The sequence below is a fragment of the Pogoniulus pusillus genome, chromosome 41 (genome assembly GCF_015220805.1).
Source record: "Pogoniulus pusillus isolate bPogPus1 chromosome 41, bPogPus1.pri, whole genome shotgun sequence".
In the NCBI taxonomy this organism is placed as follows: domain Eukaryota; kingdom Metazoa; phylum Chordata; class Aves; order Piciformes; family Lybiidae; genus Pogoniulus; species Pogoniulus pusillus.
Window position 1 is genome coordinate 2,772,070 of NC_087304.1, and position 14,784 is coordinate 2,786,853.

The following is a 14,784-nucleotide window of genomic DNA, read 5'->3' on the forward strand; positions in this document are numbered from 1 at the left end:
TTGCTCCCCTCACCTCCATCCCCTGGATGATAGCAACAGCTCTGGGCTCCTCCTCTCTTCCAGCTGCAGGAGCAGAGGCCAAACCTCAGCCCCACAGCCTGGGTTTTGCTGCAGCTGTGGCTGTGTGGAGGTGGCTGCTGCTGCTCCGTGCTGCCTTTGATCTCAGGTGGGGGATGCTCCTCTGCATCCAGATCAAGTTTTGTGTGCTGAGGCTTCTGAATGAATTAATGATGGTGGCTGTGCTTGGCTTCCCCCGTAAATAGGTGTGGCTGCTGGGTCCCTGCCAGCCTGCCATGGCATTGCCTTCTTTGGCTCTCTGAGAGGTGGCATCCTCCACACACACACACACACACACCCTGGGTTAGCTTTTGAAATGATAGAGCTGAGGAAGACTTCCAATTGCTGCCACAGAATGATGAGCTTGTGGGTTATTAGCACACTCCTCCAGCTGAGATTAAGGAGGTGGTATTGGGGGAGGGGAGGATTTTAAGCTCCCCAAAACAAGGTTAGAAAGGCAAAAAGGTTGCTCTTCTGTTTTCAGGAGCTGATGCTGCAAGCCAGGTAGAGATAAATCACTCTGGGACGTGGTTTAGTGGCTGTGGTGGTGTTGGGTTGATAGTTGGGCTTGATTCATGGAATCAAAGAATAGTTTGGCTTGGAAGGGACCTTCAAGATCATCCCTGTCATGGGCAGGGAAACCTCCACCTAGCCCAGGTTGCTCAAAGCCTCATCCAGCCTGGCCTTGAACGCTTCCAGTTGAGAGGGCATCCACAGCCTCCCTGGGCAAGCTGTTCAGGGATCTTAAGAGGTCTTTTCCAACCAAAATGATTCTAGGTAATTGAGGAGGCATCAAGCTCCTGGATTTTGGTGCTTGCCAGGTTGCCCAGTTCAAAGCCAGTGGCATGTGGTGAGCCCAAGCTGCCCACAGAGCACAGCAAAGCCTCCTTGCAGCAGGCATTGGTGAAGCAGAGGAAAGCCAAGCCCCATCTGCACCATTCCATCCTGCAGGCTTACTTCTTACTGCAGCCAGGAGTGAGGATCAGCAGTATCACAGTATCACCAAGGTTGGAAGAGACCTCACAGCTCATCAAGTCCAACCCTTTAGCACAGAGCTCAAGGCCAGACCATGGCACCAAGTGCCACGTCCAATCCTGCCTTGAACAGCTCCAGGGACGGCGACTCCACCACCTCCCCGGGCAGCCCATTCCAGTGGCCAATGACTCTCTCAGTGAAGAACTTTCTCCTCACCTCCAGCCTAAATCTCCCCTGGCACAGCCTGAGGCTGTGTCCTCTCGTTCTGGTGCTGGCCACCTGAGAGAAGAGAGCAACCTCCTCCTGGCCACAGCCTCCCCTCAGGTAGTTGCAGACAGCAATAAGGTCTGCCCTGAGCCTCCTCTTCTCCAGGCTAACCAATCCCAGCTCCCTCAGCCTCTCCTCGTAGGGCTGTGCTCAAGGCCTCTCCCCAGCCTCGTTGCCCTTCTCTGGACATGCTCAAGCATCTCAATGTCCCTCCTAAACTGGGGGGCCCAGAACTGAACACAGTACTCAAGGTGAGGTCTAACCAGTGCAGAGTACAGGGGCAGAATGACCTCCCTGCTCCTGCTGGCCACACCATTGCTGATGCAGGCCAGGATGCCACTGGCTCTCTTGGTCACCTGGGCACACTGCTGGCTCATGTTCAGGCAGGTATCAATCAGCACCCCCAGATCCCTCTCTGTTTGGCTGCTCTCAGCCACTCTGACCCCAGCCTGTATCTCTGTATGGGGTTGCTGTGGCCAAAGTGCAGCAGGTAGCAGCTGGGACACAAAATTCCACCTCAACATCAGGAGAAACTTCTTTGGTGTGAGGCTGCTGGAGGCCTGGAGCAGGCTGCCCAGAGAGGTTGTGGAGTTTCCTTCTCTGCACAGCTTCCAACCTCACCTGGATGCATTCCTGTGTGACCTGCCCTGAGTGATGCTGCTCTGGCAGGGGCAAAGGGGGGGTTTTGGCCTGGCTGCTCTTCAGAGGTCCCCTCTAACCCCTCCCATTCTGTGATTCTGCTGAGCCAAGTCCCAGCTCTGCATGGAGGTGCAGGCAGCACAGCTCCAGAAGCGAAGGGAAGGTCTCTCCTTGGCACCCTTTGTGCCTCTCCATGCCGTCTGCCAGCCCTTGCTGTCTGTCCCTTGGCTCTGCAGTGGAGAGCAGGCTGGGCAGAAAGCCTTCTCCAGAGGAGGGCTGTGCAGGGTGACGTGCTGGGAGAGCAGCTGGTGCCACTGGAGCAGTTTGTCCTCTCCCTCTGACGTTCTGCTGCTGTCTCCGGCGCTGCCGTCGCCGGCTGGCGCAGGCTGTGATCCCTGTCTGCCCCCCGGCTTAAGCCACAGGGTCCCTGCTGTCCCTGCCAGCTCCTGCCAGCCACCCCGGGCTGCCTTTGGAAAAGCTGTGGATGGCCTGGGATGGAGGCTGGTGAGGGAATCCTGCCTTGTTTTCCCCTCTGGAATTCAGGAGTGAGGAGAGACTCTTAATTTGTAACAGGTTTGATTTGCAATCTGACTTGTGGACAATAAAGGGCATTAATGAGGCATCTGAAAGGAGCTTTTGGCCTTCCGAGGAGGTGGCATCTTGCTGGGGAGAGGCCAGAGCTGAAGGATGGGGATGCAAGGAAGGGGTTAACAGCTTCCACCTGGATCCTTAGGCTCACAGGAGTTCAACAGCAACGTTTGGATGCCGGGAGAAATCCCAAGGTATTCCAGGTCCGTGGATGAAAAGGCAGGGAAGGGCTTTCCCTGGTCACTCACACAGCTGGGAAAGCTTCCTTGGCCATTTCTGTCCTGAGATGTGGCACAGTTGGACTTGGATGATCCCAAGAGATCTTTTCCAACCCAAACAATTCCATGAGACTGTGTGCAAGGGAGGATTTGTGTCTTTGGAGCACAGAAAAATGCTTTCAACTGAGATTTTGGTGCTTAAACTCCTCGGATTTGCTGTTCTGAGCTGTCCTCCTAGGCCAGTGGAGTCCTGGAAAGCTTCACTCCTGTGTTCAAAGATGAAGCTAAAGCCTGAGCATAGGAGACAGGAGGCAGCCCCTGGTGTGTCAGTATTGCAATTGAAATGGATTCCTTTTTACCTCTCTGTTGTCTGCTGAGCAGTTCACTCAACCCTCCCAACGGGGTAGAACCATGGAATAGAATCAGGGTGGGAAGGGACCACAAGGATCATCTAGTTCCAACCCCCTGCCATGGGCAGGGACACCCTACCCTAGAGCAGATTGGTCATGAGAAGAAACTCCTTCACTGGAAGGGCTCTCCAAGCCTGACACAGGCTGCTCAGGAAGGTGTTTTGAATCCCCATCCCTGGAGGGGTTTCAGAGCCCCAAAGCTGTGGTGTTGAGGGCCATGCTTTGGCCTCAGCCTTGGCAGAGCCAGAGAACAGTTGGAGTGGATGCTCTAAAAGGGCTTTTCCATCCTCTTCTGTGACTCGTGGTGGCCTTGCTGGCAAAACCTTGCTGGCCTTGGGCAGAGTTTCACTCCTGAGCATCCACTGTGGGGTTGCCTCCCTCCAGGGAGCTTCCTTGAGCAGCTGCTGCCAACATTCATCCTTCAGAGCACTTCCATGAGCACCTTCACCTTTATTGTTTTGCAAGCTGTGAGTTGAACCTTCCCATCTCTGAGCTGCAGCAGGAGGCTGGAGCAGGATGGGGATGGTGGTGCCTGCTGCTTCCCCAGCAGCTGTTGGGTGGCAGTGGAAACTTCCACGCGTGCTGAATGTGGGTCAGCAGCCGAGGTGGCCCCAGTGCCACGGCACTGAGGCGGTTAAACTGCTCCTGTGGTGTCTTCAGGAGATGGAAACTGCTTTGCTCCCCTGACAGCAGCACTGGGGGTGCTTCATGCAGGTGTTCTTTACACACTGAGGCTGCCCAGAGCCTCAGGAGCCACCACTGGGTGCCTTCAGCTGCCCACCTGCAGGGTAGGGTGGGAGGAACAATCTGCACCAAGCCCCCAAACCTGGGGAGAGCTCTGAGGGTGCTGCCCAGCTCCTTCCTGTGGCCACATCCCTCTTTGTGGGGGGAAATCTCTCAGCCCAACACAGGCTCCTCCTGTGCCTTGTGCCCAGAGCCTCAGGAGCACCATTGGGTGCCTTCAGCTGCTCACTTGCAGGGTAGGGTGAGAGGAACAATCTGCACTGAGCCCCCAAACCTGGGGAGAGCTCCGAGGGTGCTGCCCAGCTCCTTCCTGTGGCCACATCCCTCTCTTCTGGAGGGAAATCTCTCTGCAGAACACAGACTCCCTCCATGCTTGGGCTGCCCACAGGCTGCCCAGAGCCTCAGGAGGCACCACTGTGTGTCTTCAGCTGCCCACCTGCAGGGTAGGGTGGGAGGAACAATCTGCACCAAGCCCCCAAACCTAGGGAGAGCTCTGAGGGTGTTGCCCAGCTTCTTCCTGTTGGTCACATCCCTCTTTGTGGGGGGAAATCTCTCTGCAGAGCACAGACTGGCCCTGTGCTGGGGCTGCCCAGAGCCTCAGGAGCACCACTGGGTGCCTTCAGCTGCTCACTTGCAGGGCAGGGTGAGAGGAACAATCTGCACCGAGCCCCCAAAGCTGGGGAGAGCTCTGAGGGTGCTGCCCAGCTCCTTCCTGTGGCCACATCCCTCTTTGTGGGGGGAAATCTCTCTGCCCAACATAGACTGCCCCTGTGCTGGGGCTGCCTTGTGCCCTCCTCCCAGCTTTGGCTGCTCCTGAAGGGCAAACAAGTTGCTCAGGCAAGTGGTGGAGGCCTCATCCCTGCAGGCATTCAAGATCAGACTTGGTGTGGCTCTGGGCAGCCTGCTCTGGTTGGAGGGGTCCCTGCTGACTGCAGAGGGTTTGGACAAGATGCCCTTGGAGGGTCTCTTCCAACCCAGTGCAGTCTGTGACTCTGTGACCTTTCCCAGCCCCTTTCAGAAGAATTCCTATTTTGAAATGATTCTTACTTCTTGTTCTCATCATCATCACCACCACCCCCCAAACCCCAGCAGCACTGCAGCTGGTCACAAGTGCCAATTAGAGAGGCTGTGCTGTCACATTTGTCACCACCCAGGGCAGGGTGTGTGCTGTGTGTGGTCCTCATCCTCCTCTCCAGCCGTGGAGAAGAGTTTGGTTCATCTCCAGGCCAGATGTGTGAGGAGCAGCTTGGAAGTGCTGCCCTATCTGCTGGCTTTTATAGCCCTGTGGAAGGCCCTGAAGTAGCTACTGGGATGGTTTTCAATGGACTTCTAATTAGGACTAATAGGATGAGCTATAATTAGCAAGACCTGCCCTCTAGATAGCTAAGCAGGGCCCAGAGCACAGCACTGGGTCCATTCATTATGTGCCTATAGCTGCACTTCTGCACCATTCCTTTAACCTATGGCAGCCTTCTGGGCTGCTTCAAGTGACCATGAGCTGTGCTGGGCACAGTCTGCCAGCTTCTGGGGCAAAGTGACCTCTGGGTTTGCTTTGGGGGATGCCAGAGCCCTTGTCCCCTGCCCAAAGGAGAAGCCTTGGAGTCAGTGAGCTGGTGTCCTGCTTCTGGGCAAGAGAAAATAGCCCTGCAACTTCTGGAGGAGGGAAATGACTCAGTTCTTGGTGGCTTAGCAGAAATAAGAGGCTGAGCTTCCAAGGAGTTGTCTTGGCAGCCAAAATGCATCAATTACTCTGCTCCACCTCCAGACTGGCCTTGCTGCCAGCTGCCCCAAGAGCATGGGGCAAGGGCAGGGTTCTACACTTGGGCCACAACAACCCCAAGCAGTGCTACAGGCTGGGACCAGAGGGGCTGAGAGCAGGCAGGCAGAGAGGGCCCTGAGGGTGCTGGCAGAGAGCAGCTGCAGAGGAGACAGCAGTGCCCAGGTGGGCAGCAGAGCCAATGGCAGCCTGGGCTGGCTCAGGAGCAGTGTGGGCAGCAGAACAAGGGAGGTTCTTGTGCCCCTGTGCTCAGCACTGCTCAGGCCACCCCTGCAGTGCTGTGTCCAGTTGTGGGCTCCTCCATTGCAGAGAGCTGCTGAGGTGCTGGAAGGTGTTTGGAGAAGGGCAGCAAGGCTGGGGAGGGGCCTGGAGCACAGCCCTGTGAGGAGAGGCTGAGGGAGCTGGGGGGGTGCAGCCTGCAGCAGAGGAGGCTCAGGGCAGAGCTGATTGCTGCCTGCAGCTGCCTGCAGGGAGGCTGTAGCCAGGTGGGGTTGGGCTCTGCTGCCAGGCAGCCAGGGCCAGAAGAAGGGGCCCCAGGCTGAAGCTGTGGCAGGGCAGGTTGAGGCTGGATGTTGTTAGGAAGTTGCTGGCAGAGAGAGTGATTGGCACTGGAATGGGCTGCCCAGGGAGGTGGTGGAGTGGCTGTGGCTGGAGGTGTTGCAGCCAAGCCTGGCTGGGGCACTGAGTGCCATGGTCTGGTGGCTGGGCAGGGCTGGGTTGTGCTGTTGGAGCTTGGAGCTCTCTCCCAACCTGCCTGATTCTATGGTTGCAGCATGGACCTGCTGCTGGAGTGGTGGCTGTTGGCTGATGGTTCACTTGGGTGTGTTTCTACCTGACCAGTGGGTGCTGGCTGTGGCTTTCTCTCTGCCCTTGGTGTGTTCTTGGAGAGGGAGAAGGTTTGGGTATCTGCATGCTGTGTGGTTAGGGAGGTGGTTGGATCCCCAGCTCTGGAGGGCCTGCAGAGCTGTGATGCTGAGGGATGTGGTTTAGCTCCAGTCTTGGTAGAGTCAGAGACTGATTGGACTGAAGGATCTGGAAGGGCTTTTCCAGAGGTGCCTCTCTGACTCTCTGTATCTCCAAGTGGTGGTCTCCTGCCTGCACACATGGACCCCTCCAGGCAGTCAGCAGGGAGGTGGCACAGGGACTGCTTGAGGACTTGCCTGGAGTGAGCTGCTCTGGCCTTGACCATTGGGACAAATGCAACCCTTGCAGGTCTCTTCTTCCTTGAGGAAAGCTGTTGGTGAGGATTGGGAATGCTGCTCCAGCAGGTGTTTGGCTGAAAGCAGAGCTGGGAAGCAGCAGTTGGTGTCCTCCTGGAGCATCAACTAATAACACAAAGGCTGAACCCTGGGGAGCAGGAGAAGCTGCAGCTTTGAAACACCTTTGTGAGCATTCAGGGCCAGCTCCTTCCCTTCAAAAGGGCTGCAGCTTCTCCTCCTCCCCACGGCTACCAGGCTGTGAGGTCTTGGGTGGAGGTGGTTGGTGGCCATCAGACCAGGTGCCCTAACCCTGCCCTTGGCTCTTCCCTCAGGATCCTCGCTGCAGTCTTATTTTCAACCACTTGGACCTGGTCAGGATCCCACCTGGAACCCATGAACTTCCCTGACAGGTAGGAGCAGTGAGTGGAGTGGGGATGAGGCTCTGGTCTTGTCCAGACACCTCTGGTTGGTGCCAAAGATGAGCTGGGAGGCTGGGGCTGGTTTCTGATCTGCACCTTCAGCTGCTGCCTTGTCCAGGAAAAGAAGGAGGAGCTGTAGAGGAGCTTCAAGGTTAAAAGGGGCTCAGAATTTGGTTCCTTTCCACTGGGCTCTTGGTCCCTGCTCCAGAGCAGATGTCTCTGGCTTGCTGAAGGCCAGAGAAGTTTCACTTCCCTTTACCTGAGCAGTCACAACAGCTGCATAATGTTGCTGGGCTGGAGCAAGAGGAGAGGCAAAAGCAGAGGCAGAGAAGTTCCTGCCTTGAGACTCTCTGTGTGCTTTGGTCATCCCTGCAACCCCCACAGCAGGGGTTGGAAGCTCTCTACAGCCTCTCTGGGCAGCCTGCTCCAGGCCTCCAGCACCCTCACACCAAACAAGTTTCTCCTGCTCAGCTGGAACCTCCTGGCTTCCATTGCCCCTTCTGCTGTCCTTGGGCACCACTGAGCAGAGTCTGGCCCCAGCCTCCTGCCCTCCACAGCTCCTTTAGCTCTTGCTGAGCATCACTCAGCTCCCCTCTGGGGCTGCTCTTCTGCAGGCTCTCAGCCTTTGCTGCTCACACAGCTGCTCCAGGCCCCTCAGCATCTTGGTGTTGGGATCCTCCACTGGGCTCTCTTTGGTATTTCTCTGTCTCTTCTGAACTGAAGAGCCCAGAACTGGACCCAATACTTGAGCTGTGGCCTCAGGAGGGCAGATTGGAGGGGGGAGGAGAACCTCCCTCACCCTGCTGCCCACACTCATCTGAATGCCCCCCAGGAACCCATTGACCTTCTTGGCCAGGAGGTCACCGAGGTGGAGCCAGAGGATAGCTGCTGCCCCTTAACAAAAGGGTTTGGATTTCACTCTCCTTTGGTGGAGGGTGTTGGATTTTCCCTCAGCAAGCTCAGGGAGGGGAGGGGGAAGGACACACACACAATGAACCAGCTCCATCCTGGACCATGCAATTCATCCCTCAAAGCTGCAGCTGCAAGTCAGGCTCCATGGAGAGCCAGAGGCAATCTATGTCCCTGTGGCAAGGCTGGGAAGGGAGACTTGGATGAGATTCTTTTTTCAGGCTGGATCCTCTCCCAACTAAAGAGCAGAGCAAAGCTGGGAAAAGGTATTTTAAGTGAACCTCTGATACTTTAATGCTGCATCTCGAGTTGCTTCCTTAAAATTCTGCTCTGGTGCTTAGCTATTTTTTTTTCCCCCCCTTCCTGAAGGTTGGAACCAAAAGGTAGCCAATTGCAGCTGTGGCTTGGTTTTTGTTTTGCAGGCAGCAGCTCTCTTGCAGCTCCAGCCACAAGGCTGAACATGATCTGTGTGGCACACTGAGCGTTCTGTGGAGAATTGTGAATGCTCCTCTCTTTGTCACACACAGCCCTCAGCTCGTGGGGAAGCTCCAGGCTGAGAACCAGAGCCAAACTCTCAGCCCAGAGCTTTTCATTTCTTGGGGGGGGGGATTGGTTTTAGGTTGGTTTGCTTTTTTTATTGAGGTGAGTTGACACAAACCAGGAGGGAGACTCCTCAGAGCAATGAGATTTCAGCTCCCCCAGAAGTTGGTTGGGTTTGGTTTTCTTTTTTCTTCCTGGCCAAATAACCCAAGTTGCTGTTTGTGGCCCCAAGTTGCTGTTTGTGGTGCTCTGAGCTGAGCTTCAGCTCCTTTCTGCAAATGTTTATCTCTTCATTTTAGTAAATATTTGGTCAAGCTGAGGCTGATTTCGTTTCCTACTGCATTATAACCGAGCTGCAACGGTGCTGGAAAGAAACAAAGCAGCTCCTGGCAGGCTGGAGGTGCAGAAGGAGCTGCTGCAGGTGCTTCTCTCTGAAGCTGAGAGCAGCTGTGGGGATGTCCTGCCTGTTAGGGCTCCTCTCACCATCCCTGGAGGTGCCTGGATGGGGCACTTAGTGCCATGGTCTAGTTGACTGCAGAGGACTGGGGGATAGGTTGGAGTGGATGAGCTTTGGAGGTCTCTTCCAACCTGCTTGGTTCTGTGATTCATTTCAGCTGCTCTGTCTGGGGAGGTGTATAGGGGGAGGGGGGAGTTGATCTCCCTGCATTGCTGCTTTCCTGCTTGCTTGGGTGGATTGCTCAGGAGAACTCTGCTGCCTCCAGATGCTCACCACTTTTGTGGCACAGAGCAAACTTTCTGTGGGCTCCTTCTCTTTTTAATTGCAAGTGCTGAAGTCCTGAGCCAACTCAGATCTATTTTGCTGGGCTTTTAACTCTCCTTTCTCTTGAATGCTTAAAGAAGAAGGAAAGCAAAAGAGGAGCAAGGAACAGGAAGAGAAAGAAAGAAAGAGAGAGAGAGAGAGAGTGAGAAACAGAGCTGGGCAGCCGTGGTGGCCAGCTGGGTGAGCACAGGCAGCTGAGCAGCAGTGGCAGCTTGGCAAGGGAAGGGTTAAGAGCTGCCATTTTGTTATGTAACACCCTTAATGGACATATCAGTGAATGGCACCAAAATGGCAGGGCTTAACCCTTGGTGGGCTGCACTGCTCAGCCAGCTCAGGCACTGGCAGCTTCTCCCTGCTGGGAGGAAAGTGGAGGAGGTGGGGATGGGCTGCCCGCAGGGACCCCTTCTGCTCTGGGTTGGGGTGGGGGGGGAGGAGGTTCAGCACTTGGCAGTTGTGCTGCTGGGACGGAAATGATGGCTGAGAGGACAAAATGAGCACCACCCCTCTGGCTGCCCTGGCACTTTTTGGTGCCTTCAGCAGGCAAAGGATGGGTTTTTGGTTGCCCAGCTGGAATTCAGCAGCAGGCTGAGCTGCTTTGCTTTGCTTTGCTTTGCTTTGCTGGACCTGCGAGAGCGCTCAGTGCTCTGCTCTTCCTCCTGCTGCTGCTGCTGCCCTTCAGAACAAGCAAATCTGGTCCTGCCCTTGGCTTTCTCAAGTTTGGGTTGGCTTCCTCAAGTTCCTTTTGTTCCATAGGAGGGTCCCCACTTTTCCTGGTGGGCACACGAAGGGCACCTGAGCACCCTGCAGACACACAGGGAGCTGGAGCAGTCTCCTGTCCTGGCCCAGGGTAGCTTCCTTCTGCCTTCCTAAGCAGTGAGGGCACAGGGAAGGATAAAACCATTTCTGGCATAACAAGAGAATAAGCTCAGCTGAAACCCCTCACTGCAGCTCTTTGCACCCTGCTAGGAGAAGTTGGTTCCTGGATGCTGTGAGGAGGCTGCCAGGGGTGGTCTGAGGGGGCTGCAGAGGCTGTGCTCACAGGAGGGCTCTGGTGGGGCTGCTTGTGGCCAGCTGCCTTCAGAAGGGACCTGGTGAAGGGCTCTGGGTGTGCCTTAACCTTCCTGCTTCCTCCCCTGTACCTTTGCCTCTCCCTTTCTTCACTTCCTTTTCTCCTTTGTCTTCCTTTCCCTCTTCTTAAAATATTTTCCTTTTTTTTCTCTCATTTTTTGTTTTGTTTTGTTTTGTTCTTTCTTTTTCTCTTCTCTATTTTTACTTTTTTCTTTTTACATCCCTCTGCTCTTCCCCTCTGCTCTTCCCCTCTGCTCTTCCCCTCTGCTCTTCCCCTCTGCTCTTCCCCTCTGCTCTTCCCCTCTGCTCTTCCCCTCTGCTCTTCCCCTCTGCTCTGCCCCTCTGCTCTGCCCCTCTGCTCTGCCCCTCTGCTCTGCCCCTCTGCTCTGCCCCTCTGCTCTTCCCCTCTGCTCTTCCCCTCTGCTCTTCCCCTCTGCTCTTCCCCTCTGCTCTTCCCCTCTGCTCTTCCCCTCTGCTCTTCCCCTCTCCTCTTCCCCTCTGCTCTTCCCCTCTGCTCTTCCCCTCTGCTCTGCCCCTCTGCTCTGCCCCTCTCCTCTTCCCCTCTCCTCTTCCCCTCTCCTCTTCCCCTCTCCTCTTCCCCTCTCCTCTTCCCCTCTCCTCTTCCCCTCTCCTCTTCCCCTCTCCTCTTCCCCTCTCCTCTTCCCCTCTCCTCTTCCCCTCTCCTCTTCCCCTCTCCTCTTCCCCTCTCCTCTTCCCCTCTCCTCTTCCCCTCTCCTCTTCCCCTCTCCTCTTCCCCTCTCCTCTTCCCCTCTCCTCTTCCCCTCTCCTCTTCCCCTCTCCTCTTCCCCTCTCCTCTTCCCCTCTCCTCTTCCCCTCTCCTCTTCCCCTCTCCTCTTCCCCTCTCCTCTTCCCCTCTCCTCTTCCCCTCTCCTCTTCCCCTCTCCTCTTCCCCTCTCCTCTTCCCCTCTCCTCTTCCCCTCTCCTCTTCCCCTCTCCTCTTCCCCTCTCCTCTTCCCCTCTCCTCTTCCCCTCTCCTCTTCCCCTCTCCTCTTCCCCTCTCCTCTTCCCCTCTCCTCTTCCCCTCTCCTCTTCCCCTCTCCTCTTCCCCTCTCCTCTTCCCCTCTCCTCTTCCCCTCTCCTCTTCCCCTCTCCTCTTCCCCTCTCCTCTTCCCCTCTCCTCTTCCCCTCTCCTCTTCCCCTCTCCTCTTCCCCTCTCCTCTTCCCCTCTCCTCTTCCCCTCTCCTCTTCCCCTCTCCTCTTCCCCTCTCCTCTTCCCCTCTCCTCTTCCCCTCTCCTCTTCCCCTCTCCTCTTCCCCTCTCCTCTTCCCCTCTCCTCTTCCCCTCTCCTCTTCCCCTCTCCTCTTCCCCTCTCCTCTTCCCCTCTCCTCTTCCCCTCTCCTCTTCCCCTCTCCTCTTCCCCTCTCCTCTTCCCCTCTCCTCTTCCCCTCTCCTCTTCCCCTCTCCTCTTCCCCTCTCCTCTTCCCCTCTCCTCTTCCCCTCTCCTCTTCCCCTCTCCTCTTCCCCTCTCCTCTTCCCCTCTCCTCTTCCCCTCTCCTCTTCCCCTCTCCTCTTCCCCTCTCCTCTTCCCCTCTCCTCTTCCCCTCTCCTCTTCCCCTCTCCTCTTCCCCTCTCCTCTTCCCCTCTCCTCTTCCCCTCTCCTCTTCCCCTCTCCTCTTCCCCTCTCCTCTTCCCCTCTCCTCTTCCCCTCTCCTCTTCCCCTCTCCTCCTCACATAGCTGCTGGGGCAGTGTGGTGGCTGCAGTTGGGCTGTGCTGGGCCCACAGCTGCTGGCAGAGCTTCTGCAGCACTGCTGATGGCTGCAGCACAGCTTTGGGATCTGCTTTAACTCCAGTCCCTTTGGCTTCAAACCACCCAGCTGTGCAGAGCTGCTCTGGGAGGGGGCTCCTGGGCCTTTGGGGGAGGAAGTGATAAATCAGGAGCAGGAGAGGAGGTGATGTGGATAACCCTGGGTGTGCTGGGTGGGGGGAGAAGTGGAGGTGTCCTCCCCAGCAGTGCTGCTCTGGGTTGTTCAGTGTTGCTTTGTGTGCACCCTGGCACTGCTCTCTGCTGGTGCATCACACCTGCCTGGCTGCCACTCTGGTTGCCTCTCCATGCCCTGGGCAGGCAGCAACTGGGTGAACTGGGCACAGTTTCTGCAGCTGCCTGAGTTTATTCCAGGCTGGACCTCACATCTGGAAAAATCAGCAGAAAAGAATTCACTTCCCCACTTTTGGGGAGGGTTTTTTCTCCTCCCTCCTCCTTTGTGACTCCTCCCTGCTGTGGTTAAAGCCAGAGCAAGTGGCTGCAGGGCTGTGTGGCACCATGGCACATGTGGCACCGTGGCCCTGCTGGCAAAGGCACTGCCTGGCTTAAACCAGGGCTGGTTCCTTGGTTTTGCTGCTCTGCTCTTTGAAGGGAGGAAGGCTTTAGAGGATGGCAGGAGAGCTCTGAGCCTTTTCCCAGTGGGAAGCACACAGGTGGCATGCCAGGCACACCTGCCCCTTGCTGGGCTGGCATAAAGAGGTCGAGCTGGGGAGGTTTGGGGGTTTTCCCTGCTGCTTTTACATGGAGGAATTTCTGGCCAGGCTTCAGGGTTGAGCCACTGCAGTGAGCTGCAGCCCAAGGAGCTGCCTGTGCTTTATGGACCACCCTAAAGTGCCTTTCAGTTGGTCCTGGTGGTTAATCTGTTACAGCAAGAGCCCTTAGAGCTGAGTCTCTGCTGCTCAGGTCCTGGCTGCTCCACCCCAAGCTCTGCCATTCCCTGTAATACAAAGCAGAACCTTCCATGAAACTCCTGGGGGTCATCCTCAGGGAGTCTCCCCAGCCTCCCTGGCAACAATTTCTTCTTCATCTCCACTCTCAATCTCCCCTCTCCCAGCTCAAAGCCATTGTCCCCCCTGCTGGCACCCCTAGCCCTTGGCACAAGTCCTTCTCCAGCTCTCCTGGAGTCCTTTCAGGTACTGCAAGGATGCTCTGAGGTCTCCCTGGAGCCTTCTCTTCTCTGAGCTGTAGAGAACTTAGGTTTGAGGCTCATCTCCTGCAGCAGCTCTGCTGTGGGCACAGGCTGAGGGAGCTGGGGGGGTGCAGGCTGCAGAGGAGAAGGCTCCAGGAGCAGCTCAGAGCTGCTGCCAGGGCCTGAAGGGATCCTGCAGGGAGGCTGCAGAGAGACTTTTGCTGAGGGGCTCTGAGCCAGGCCCAGGGGGAATGGTTTGGAGCTGAGGCAGAGCAGGGGGAGAGTGGAGCTGAGGAAGGAGTTGTGCAGTGTGAGGGTGCTGAGAGCCTGGCCCAGGCTGCCCAGGGAGGCTGTGGCTGCCTCCTGCCTAGAGGTGTTCAAGGCCAGATTGGATGAGGCCTGGAGCAGCTGAGTCTAGCTGAGAGCTGTCCCTGGGCATGGTGGGGAGCTTGGAGTAGATCTCTGAGCTCCCTTCCAACCTGAACCAGTCTAGAGTTCAGCTTTCCACCAGCTCCACAGGGATCCCAGCTGGAACACCTTCTCCAAGGCAAAGATGCTGTTTGCAGGTCTGACAGCAGCAAGGCACTTGAGAAGCCCAAAGCTGAGCCAGCACTAAGCAGGGATCCTGCCCAAGAAGCCTGCAGTGGCTCAGGCATCTCCAGCATCTCTCTTTTTGTTAGAGTGGAGCTGAGGAAGGAGTTGTGCAGTGTGAGGGTGCTGAGAGCCTGGCCCAGGCTGCCCAGGGAGGCTGTGGCTGCCTCCTGCCTGGGGGTGTTCAGGTTCAGGTCCCCTTCCCCTGCAGACCCAGGTTGGACCCAAACCCCTGCATCTGGGCAACATGGCTGGAAAAGTCCTTGCTGGCATTACTGGGAACTAACTGGAAATGCCAGGCAGAGGAGGGGGGGACACTTGGAGGAGGATTTTGGCTGATTTATTGCATCCAACCCTAAGGAGGGAACATTCTGGGGTGCTTCCCACAAAGCAAATGTGAGATTGGTGGGTAATGGGGAGAGGGGGGAAAGGGCTGGGGGTGAGTAGAGGTTAATTATGTTGCATCATTAAGTTAATTTTTCCCTGCTATAAAACAGAGTTCAGAGACTTTTTGTGCTATAAAAAAACCCTGAAAGCCCAACCACCTGTCCTGGGTTGCTCTTAGCCTTTGAAGTGTGTTGGGAAAAGGAGGAGGGGGGAGAGGAGGTTTGGGGAAGGGCAGAGAGGAGGCTTGGAGGAGGGGGGAGAGGAGGTTTGGGGAAGGGAGGGAGAGAGGAGGCTTGGAGGAG

General features: G+C 56.3%; 1 protein-coding gene across 4 annotated transcripts in view; it reads left to right on the top strand.

The window, feature by feature from the left end:
- The window catches only part of GATAD2A (GATA zinc finger domain containing 2A), a 74,203-nt gene that overhangs the window by 28,691 nt on the left and 30,728 nt on the right, over positions 1 to 14,784 (top strand). For 2 of the 4 annotated variants that reach the window (XM_064175140.1, XM_064175139.1), the window contains exon 2: positions 7,207 to 7,284. The exons of the other annotated variants lie outside the window; for them this stretch is intronic. The gene's annotated coding sequence lies outside the window, so the exon portion shown is untranslated. The remainder of the gene's footprint in view (positions 1 to 7,206; positions 7,285 to 14,784) is intronic. 4 annotated transcript variants of the gene reach the window in all.